At 37.5% G+C, this 9720-nt stretch overlaps 1 pseudogene; it reads left to right on the plus strand.

The window, feature by feature from the left end:
• Positions 1–7169: 7169 nt before the first annotated feature.
• Positions 7170–9190, plus strand: LOC147460253 (uncharacterized; annotated as a pseudogene).
• Positions 9191–9720: the final 530 nt, after the last annotated feature.

The following is a 9720-nucleotide window of genomic DNA, read 5'->3' on the forward strand; positions in this document are numbered from 1 at the left end:
TAAATGGAGACTCATTTCCCACTTCGTACATCTAGAGCTCACAATCTTTATAAGCACAGAGCTAAGGATTTTGTTTGTGTGCTCTGCTTGAATATTCTCTTGAGGATGATAGGCCAATAATCAATAGCTACAATAACATATTGTACTTGCGTCTTGTAAGCAAGTGGCTTTATAGGATCAACAAATTTAATACCCCACTTAGCAAATGTTCTTGCTCCCATCATTGGTCGCAATGGCATCTTTTCCATTCTAGTTGGAATTTCAGCTCTGTGATAAGATTCACATCTCTTGACAAATTATTTTGCAAATGCAAACAAAGTCAACCACCATATGCCGACCATCAAAATTTCTCTAGTCATAGGATCGTAAAAAAAAGGCCCCCTGCTAGACTTACTTGTGCATGCTCCAAGAAAGAAATCTACTCATCTTCATTAGCACATAGCCTAAGCTGTTGGTTCTTTTCTCTTTGGTATAGATGTTGGTTGATCATGGTGTAATTTGCAGCCTTTGTTTTGATTTCTCTTTGTTTGCATTTACCTCAGGGGGTCACTATGTTTGAATTGTGTACATCACGTGTGTTCAAGGACTATTTCAAAATTTTCTTCTCTATGAATTTTTAAGAAAAAAAATACATCCTTTTCCTATTCAATTTGTAATTATTTTTTACAAATTGATTTCATGGTACCCCTTAAGTATGTGAAAATGTGAGAAAAAACAAAACTTAATAACCCCTTTTGATGCAATCACATGATAGTCACATAATTATTGAGTGACCCTCCTCCCCCCCCCCCCCGAATACATTTACTCATGTCTTCAAGGAACTTCCTACTTATCAAGTACACCAAATATCTACTCCACTTAGGTGGAATAGATATCTGGAATGAAGAACCATGTGGTATTGCTACCCTCTTTTTGCATTGGGAGCAGTGTCTATATAGGGCCTAGGCATGAACATCTCTCTTCATGTTTGGTTAGTAAACTCCTAACCATGTAAGTCATTTCAATGTTTGGTCTACTACAAAATGGATCCCAACTACTATTGTATGAGCTTCATTTACGTAGTTAGCCTATTTCTATGGGATTATGTCTGAATTCTATCTCTGTTTTTGATGTACAATCTTCATGCCAACAATTGATACATAGCTGATTGCTCAATCAGTTATGGGGTTATTAGAGGGGGAATTTGTGAATCTACTTGTGCCGTTGTCATCAAAATAACTAGATCCTCTAATCATCTAGGAATAATCTCAAATGAGAAAAATAATGCATCTGGCAAACCATCATCTAATCCCTTGGGAGATTCCTATGTGGTGATCCTTGATAAGTGATCAACTCTCTAATGTGTGATGCACTTTTTAACAAATCATCATTTACTCCCTTAGGAGGTTCTCCTAAGAGATCCTTGATAAGTGATTAGCTCTCTGATGGTGATCCTTGATAATCAGCTTTCTGATGTGTGATGACCTTTTTAACAATCATCAAAAAATCAAATACCAATAAGATGATGAAACATCTTACAATTCTCCCAGTGTATTAGATGGTTTGTTGACAAGATATTAGATAAAGTAGAGATTGGTGGTCCACAAAGAATAAAAACATATTTTTTGATAAGTAATGATGGAAATCCTCATTTGTGGGAAGCCTTGCTCTTCATAGCTTTAACAACATTCAACACATCCTCTCTAGCATGGGACTGATCAATAAACTTCTCAAATTCTATACCAAGTAATGATAATGGGCATGGTTTACTGTAGTCCAAAAATCCATTTTTATCATGCTCTACCCACTCTGCCAAAATAGCAAGGCAATCGTCCTCTCTTAGATCAAAGAGCTTTTGTATATCTTGTAGCCGCAAATACTTCTTATTGTTAATCTTGTAGGTGGACATATTGTTGGTGCACAACAAGGGATCAAGCTCTTCCTCTTGAATATGGATGGACTCCTCCACTTTGGTGACGTTCCTTGCCTTGAATTGTGCAACATCCAAGACCTCTTTGCTTTCAAGACTCTCCATTTCCTCTCTGAAATTTTTAGGTGTTTCCTCCACATCTTGGTCACTCACAGCTAGTATATTTTCTAGAGATTTGGACTCTCATTCCTCTACTAGAATAAGAGTGAAAAAGAGAAAAAATGCAATATGTTCAATCACAAGCTTACAACCCTGCCTTCCATGCCACTGATAGGGGTTATGGACCTTCTTCCAATCATCTTGGAGTAGTTCCAACTTCTTGGAGCCTGTGCTTGGTGTTAAATTTCATGCTAAAAAAATTGTTGGGTATTCAAGCCCTGGATCAATTGGTCTATCAAAGCCCATGGGAAATTTCTCTTAAGTAGCATGCATTACAACCTCAATTTTAGGAAAGTCTTTTTGCATGGCCATAAGGCTTTATATGTAACAAGGATTTTAAATAAAAAACATAGCGTGTTTTTGGCTTGCTGTGTCGACTATCTCTCTCCCTCTCTCGTTCTGCATGTTTTCTCTTGCCATGGCTGATGACCATCACCCTCCATAGCCCTCAAGCTTATCACTCAGCTCGTGGGAACCGCAACTTGCAGAGGACCTGGTCTTCGTCTCCCTGCACAAAACTGAGGCACAACAGGGATCAACAGGTGCACCATGGCTTAAGCTACAACTTTTGACATTGAAGCACCTTGCGTATATGCGTCTATTGACTGCTCTAGAGAAAAACACAATCAACATTGTTATATGCGATAGAGAGCTTGCCATTGTATGATTTTTTACCTCACCTGTTTCACACCAATTTAAATTTTGGTCTTTTAACCTTCAAGCAAGAGGGTTTTCACACCCCGCAACCCAGTGCTCGTCGACTAGCAAGTGCTGGAAGCTGTCTTTCAAGCTCAACAAATTTTGAATTTCCAGATTGGCAGCATATTGGCAAGCTGTTGCTCAGAATTTACAAGCTGCAATCCAAACGGCGTTAAAATAAAAGGGTATCATAAGACGACTCACAATTTTGAAACTGTTGCCGTTTCAAGAATATCTTGAGCTTGGCAACGGTAATTGTACCCAACAAAAGGCTCTTTAATATGGCATTGAAAGTCGATAAGTTTAATGGATCTAACTTTCACACTTAGAAAATCAAAGTGAAGGGATATTTGATGCAAAAGAATCTTTGGAGCGTGGTCAAGCCTTTGTCCAACTGATGAAGCTCGCACATCGACTACAATTACCAGAGCATTATCTGCCAAGAAACGACGCAAGGATGAGCAAGCATTAGGTATTATTCTGCATCTCTCGAAGATGATTTTATTCGTTATCTTGATGACATGCAATCTGCCAACGCTGCCTGGATACAGCTAGAGAAGGTTTTGGGTGCTAAAGCTAAGTATTCAATGATGAGTGTAAAGATGGAGTTGTACTCTCTTGCTATGCGTGCTGATGAAAACATTACATCTTTAGTTAACCGACTGAAGAGTATTAAAACTCAACTTGCTTATGTGGAAGCCCCAATGCCAGAAGAAGATCTCATAGTTGTTTTGTTAAGAAGTTTTCTTGATAAATTCCATCAGATTGTTACCATTTTAAAGGATAAAGATCTGCTGCCCTCCTTGGATGGTATCATTAATTCATTGCAAAAAGAAGAAACAAGGGTATCCCACACCAATTCTCCTTTTATTCCTAGTGCATATACAGTCTCCAATGCAGTATCCCTCATCAGTTCTTCTGATACTTCCAGTGCCTATGCAGTCACTAATTGTGCTTCTACCTCAACTTCATCTCGACCATCCATTGGTACCAGATCTTGTGCCATTTGTAGGCGCAACAATCATCAGACAAAGGACTGTTTCAAGAGGAACCCTTGTGTTCACTGTGGTAAAACAAATCATCCTTCAAATAGATGCTTTCCAAAGGGTAAAAATCAAATTCATGTGATTGAGGGAGACACCAAATCTCCAATATTTTCTGTTGGCAGTGATGCCTTTTAGATTAACTCCTTTCATGTTTTTCCTAGTCAAAATAAATTGTACGAGTTATAGACACTTCCACACATGAGTGTAAGACCTCCCAAACTATTAGTTTTTTGTTCAAGTCCTATTTTGTTCTGCTTCTCATGAGGTTATTGGGTACACCTTAAACCCAAGGTTTGGAAGTGAACCAAAAACTCCATTTATTGATAGCTAATTTTTTTTACCTACACCCTATCTGTTCAAGGGGGGGTTTTACTATCATAGCACCAGGTTATGGATACACCAAAATCCTTGGTTGTGGGAGAACCGAAAACTCACGGTTGACGAGTCCACCAAAAACTTGAGGTATCATGAGAGTGGTTTGTCTAGTTCGGGCTTGAGGGGGGGATTGTTGGGTATTCAAGCCCTGGACCGATTGGTCTGTCAAAGCCCATGGGAAATTTCTCTTAAGTAGCATGCATTACAACCTCAGTTTTGGTAAAGTCTTTTTGCATGGCTATAAGGCTTTACATGTAGCAGGGATTTTAAATAAAAAACATAGTGTGTTTTTGGCTTGCTGTGTCGACTATCTCTCTCTCCCTCTCTCATTCTGCACGTTTTCTCTCGCCATGGCTGACAGCCATCACCCTCAATAGCCCTCAAACTTATCAAAAATATCATTAAAGTGTACAAAGATGTCAAGCGTGCTCCCTAATAAGGTTAGCAAAAACCTTCATATAGTCAAGAATTTTATTGTTGAAGCCTTCCAAAAAACTCTCTCGATCAAAAGGAACATTAAAGTTTTCTTTCACATAGGCAAACTTAGACAATTGCTTGACTTGGTATAGTAGCTCCATTAACCTATCATCATATGTCTCCTCAACCTCTCAATATCAACACCCTCCAAACTCTTCCTAGTAGTATTTGCACAAGAAAAAAAAAACTATAAAATTTCAAATATTGGTTATATTGATTCTTAAATAACCATAGTCATATGTCATTGCTATGCAAAAATAGGGCACCCAAAAGGCTATCCCGGTGTTCTATTTTTGCATACGGATGACACAACATGTTTAAAAATATATACGTCTTATTCACAAAGTTGTGTCTTTGCTATATGAAAACAGATCACTCGAACGTTTGTCCAGGTGCTCTATTTTTGCATACAAGTGACACACTATGCTTAAAAAAGTATACCATTTACGCACAACATTGTGTCTTTGCTTTGTGAAATAGAGCAACCTCGGGTGTTCTATTTTTGCATACAGGTGACACAATATGTTTAAAAAACTATATCATTAACTTACAAAGTTGTATCTTTGCTATGAAAAAATAGTGCACTCGGGCGTCTGTTCGGGTGCTCTATTTTTGCATACAGGTGACACAATATATTTAAAAACATATTTCATTTTCTTACAATGTTGTGTCTTTGCTATGAAAAAATAGAGCACCCGGACGGGTGTCCGGGTGTTCTATTTTTGCATACGAGTGACACAAAAAATTTCATAAATGTTTTTTCTATTCACTTAATTGTGTCTTTGCTATGCAAAAATAGAGCAGTTGAACATCCATATGGGTGTTCTATTTCGCATAGAGACAAAACAAACAAAAAAATTGTTAAAGAAAATTCCAAATTAAAATACTTACCTTCATGTTTCGGTAAGACATTGTAAGCTCTTTAGCTTTGGAATCTATACAAAAGATTTTCACAAAATACAACAAATTGATTTAAAAATTTTATATATAGCTCCTTGGAAAGCTATAAATAGAATGTCATCATGCCAATCATGCACTTGGGGACATGTGCCCAATGGTCAAATCCATGCATCGTAAATCATGTTAGTTCAAATTTTACTTTGGTAATTGTGCACTCCTATATATAGAGATGCTCACACTCGAAAAAGATTTTTGCAAAGTGTTTTCTATTAGCTCCATTCTTCTCTCCACATTGATCCACAAAGTCGATTCAAGGTCTCGACTTACATTGGGCCTTCTTCTCTGGCTTCACATATTTGATTGCAATCTAACCTTCATGTTTTTTGCAAATTTCTCCTCGTTTTCTCGATTCAAATAGTTGGATTCATTGTAAGGTAATCCGTTGTAATATTAATAATTTTTAGAAATGTTGGTAAACTCACACTGTATCATCGCTATGTGCAAATAGTGTAGTCGAGCACATGTCCGACTACATTGTTTTTGATAGGGATGACATAAGAGCTTTCTTCATATAATTTTTCTAGATGTGTCTTCCTTATGCAAAAATAGTATACCCGGACGCATGTCCGGCTAGACTAGATTTGCTTAAAGACGACACAAGTGTTTTCGTTTGACATTTTTTGGTAGTGTCGTCTCTATGCAAAAATAGAGTAGTCAAACATTGGTCCAACTACACTATTTTTGTGTAGACACGATAGGAGTGGTTTGTTTGACATTTTTTGGTAGTGTCCTCTATGAAAAAGTAGAGTAGTCAAACATTGGTCCCGGACATTGGTCCAACTACATTATTTTTGCATGGAGGAGACACAACCTTCATCTTTTGATTGTGTCCTTTTGAACTTAATAAGGAGGTCTAACATAGTATGTTAAGGAGAATCAATGTATCTTTATGTCTTTATATATTCATTAGAGATACTTTTATAACTTTACTTGATTGTGTCCTCTCAATGCAAAAATAGTGTAGCCGGATGTATGTTCGGCTACACTGTTTTTGCATAGAGAGGACCCAAGTCTTATTTTTGGTGGAATATTGTTGGAATGTGTCATTTTGAAGTTAATGAAGAGGTCTAAGATAGTTTCTTAAAGAAAAAAATAGTGAGTTGAAGAAAAACTATAGTGACTCTATGCCCATATTTTTTTCTCCTTTTAGCTCTAATCTATAGAAATGGCAAGAACCGAACAAACTACAAGGAAGGTTCCTAGAGAAAATCTCAAACCACAAGATGTCAAGGGAACACCAATTGATTTTAAACCAACAGACAAAGGTGAGAGATCAAGAGTCAAAAAGGTGGACAAAGGTGAGAGCTCACAAGGAGATAAGGGAGTTGGTATGAAACTCCCACCTGTAAGAAAATGAGAGGCTCTAACAATTGAAATTCCAAGGCTTCCTTTCCAAAGGCTCTATAGGAAAATAGCAAAATGTTTAAGATTGATATGAGATGGACAAGAGGTGCCTTAGCATGTATGCAAGAGGATACTGAAGAATTTTTAATTGAGCTCTTCCAAGATGCATGCATATGTGCAACACACTCTCACACGGTCACATGTATGGACAAGGATATGATTATCATGAGGAGATTAAGGTACATATTCAACAAAATTCTTGAGCTAGTACCTTAGCAAGATGAGAAAACCTTCAACATTCTCAACATACCCCCATCAAGAAAGGCAAAAGAGCTTGAAATTTTGGTTGAGGAAATAACAAAGGAGGATGCTCTAGGAGAGCCCAAAGTTGACAGGGTGGAGCTGGAAACAAATGAACTCAGGGGGATTGAATCTCAACTCCCTTCACTGTTGAGAGGTGTCAATCCCACAGGCTTCTTGGTGGCTGCTTTCTTAGAGGATGACCTTATTGGAAAAACAGATTATATTACCCTGGATGCTAAGTGTGTTGAAATCCTCAAAGATTGGCAAAGAGAGACCAATGACCATATTATTATTTCATCAATGAGGTTTGCCTAACCATAAACATTCTTTATGTGTTTTTGTAGATTATTCATAATTAAAAAGTGTTCTTTGAATTTCTTTGTAGATTATTGATGCATGACTATAAGTTAGATTTCCAATAGAAAGTGGACATGGTTGACTCAACCATCTCTCACTATTTGAGAACTGATTCTGACATAAGGAATTGGCTATCCAATATAGATTTTGAAACTTGTCTCCTTCTCTACCCCTACCATAAGAGGTACGTTCTACTGCAACCCTAGGTCATTTTCAAATTTTCATCTTGTTTGCCATAGTTCTCACTAGAATCTTATAGCAATTGATATCACTGATAGAACATGTTTCATATTGAAATCTCTTGAGGGCCACCATGGAATGGCTAGGCTATAAGTGTAACTATCCAATACTTTACCCAGTGCTCCCACTTTCAATTATTTTGTGAAAATGCTTTGGATATTTCTAAATAGGGTTGTCTCAAGGTTGATAGAGGCAATTGAGCAACTTACTCTTATTACAAAGCTTATGGATGACATGAAAATCTTAAATGTGAAGGTATGGTTATAGACATAGAAAGATTTTATTAGAGAAAATCCTTATTCCTTTCTCTAATGCTCATACCTACTAGTACTCATTTGTTGTCCAATCCATGTAGAACCATTCTTGTATTTGAAAATCTACACACAAACTTAGTACATTGAGGTTGTTGTGCCACATGATTCCATGACGCTCTCTCTTGTCCAAGTGCTCTCCCCCCTTTGGTTGCTTGCACACAAGTGGGCCAAGCAAATAACTAGTGAGCTCATGTTATTGGTAACACATGCTTAAGACGTGCAATTGGATACTCAAGCAATTAATTGAGCTTCTCATCCCTATAGTAGGATTTTTGGCATCATCAGGGGTAATGGAGATGCAGCTTAGTAATTGAAGTGTAGCTAGTTGAAAGGTTGATGGACATCCTACTTGCATGTTATTTTTCCCTAATCCTTTCTCTTAGAAATTTATATGCTTCCTTTTTCTTAAGAGCTTACTTTGATACCAATGTAAAATATTGAGGCATAATCCTCCTCCAAGAGCTCACCTAAGAGCTCTCTCTCACACAGGAACACTCACCTAAGAGCTCTCTCTCACACAAGAACACTCATAATAGATCATCGTTTTTGGTTTAAAGAAAATGTGAATGAAACAAGACTATTAGGGTAAGCATTTGACAATATAAATAGGGTAAGAAATTGCTATTAGGGTAAGCTAACATACTAATCTTTATTTGCTAGATCAATAGGATTTGCTACAGCAACAACCATGTTTGCTGGGTAAGGGCAAAGATGATTAGATATATGGTTAGTGCCCAAATAGCACTACCAAGAGCAACACCCAAACCCCCAAAGGGCCAAAGAAGCCAAAGGAAGAGGCCAGACACCATAGAGGTCAAAGAGGATCCACACAAAAGAGCAAAGGTAGAGGCTCCAAAGGAAGAGAAGCCAAGAAGGAAAACAAGCCCAAAGAGGCTCCATAGAAGGGAAAGAAGCTTGTTTTCCTCAAAAAGAGCAGAAAAGCACAAACACATACCAAAGAGGAGTAGAAGAAGCAAACATTTGAAGAACCAAAAGCCCAAGGATGAAGATAAGCCCAAGGAGACAAAACCTAAGAAGGAAAGTAGAAAGAAGAAGAGCCAAAACAACAAGGAAGAGCCCAAGGAAAATATAGGAAGCTAGCACAAGAAAGAGTCATTGGACTACCAAAACACCCAAAAGTGCCAACCATGGTGGGAGTTCTTTCAAGTAAGCGGAGATAGTGAAAACTAGCTTAGGGTGTTCCTTCTCTTGCACCTCTCACTTATCTTCATTCTCTTCCTTTTCTTCCACCTCTTCCTCATTATATTTTCTCTTCTCATTCTTGCTCATAGGAAATGAGGAAGAGGAGCCAAAATACTTACCCATATCTCTTGACCTATTGTTCACAAAAAGAGGAAGAGGAGAAAAGGTGACAAACCTAAACCTAGTTGGCCTATCTATTGTGTTGTGAAGGCATACAATATTGATGACATTGACATCAAACAAGAAATCTGAACAATAAAAAAAAAACAAGACATCTGAACAACAAATCAAACAAGATAAGTCATATAAACCAAAATGTCATTTGTCATTGATA

This window comes from Adiantum capillus-veneris, chromosome 4, assembly GCF_014529385.1.
Source record: "Adiantum capillus-veneris isolate H3 chromosome 4, ASM1452938v2, whole genome shotgun sequence".
NCBI classification, from domain to species: domain Eukaryota; kingdom Viridiplantae; phylum Streptophyta; class Polypodiopsida; order Polypodiales; family Pteridaceae; genus Adiantum; species Adiantum capillus-veneris.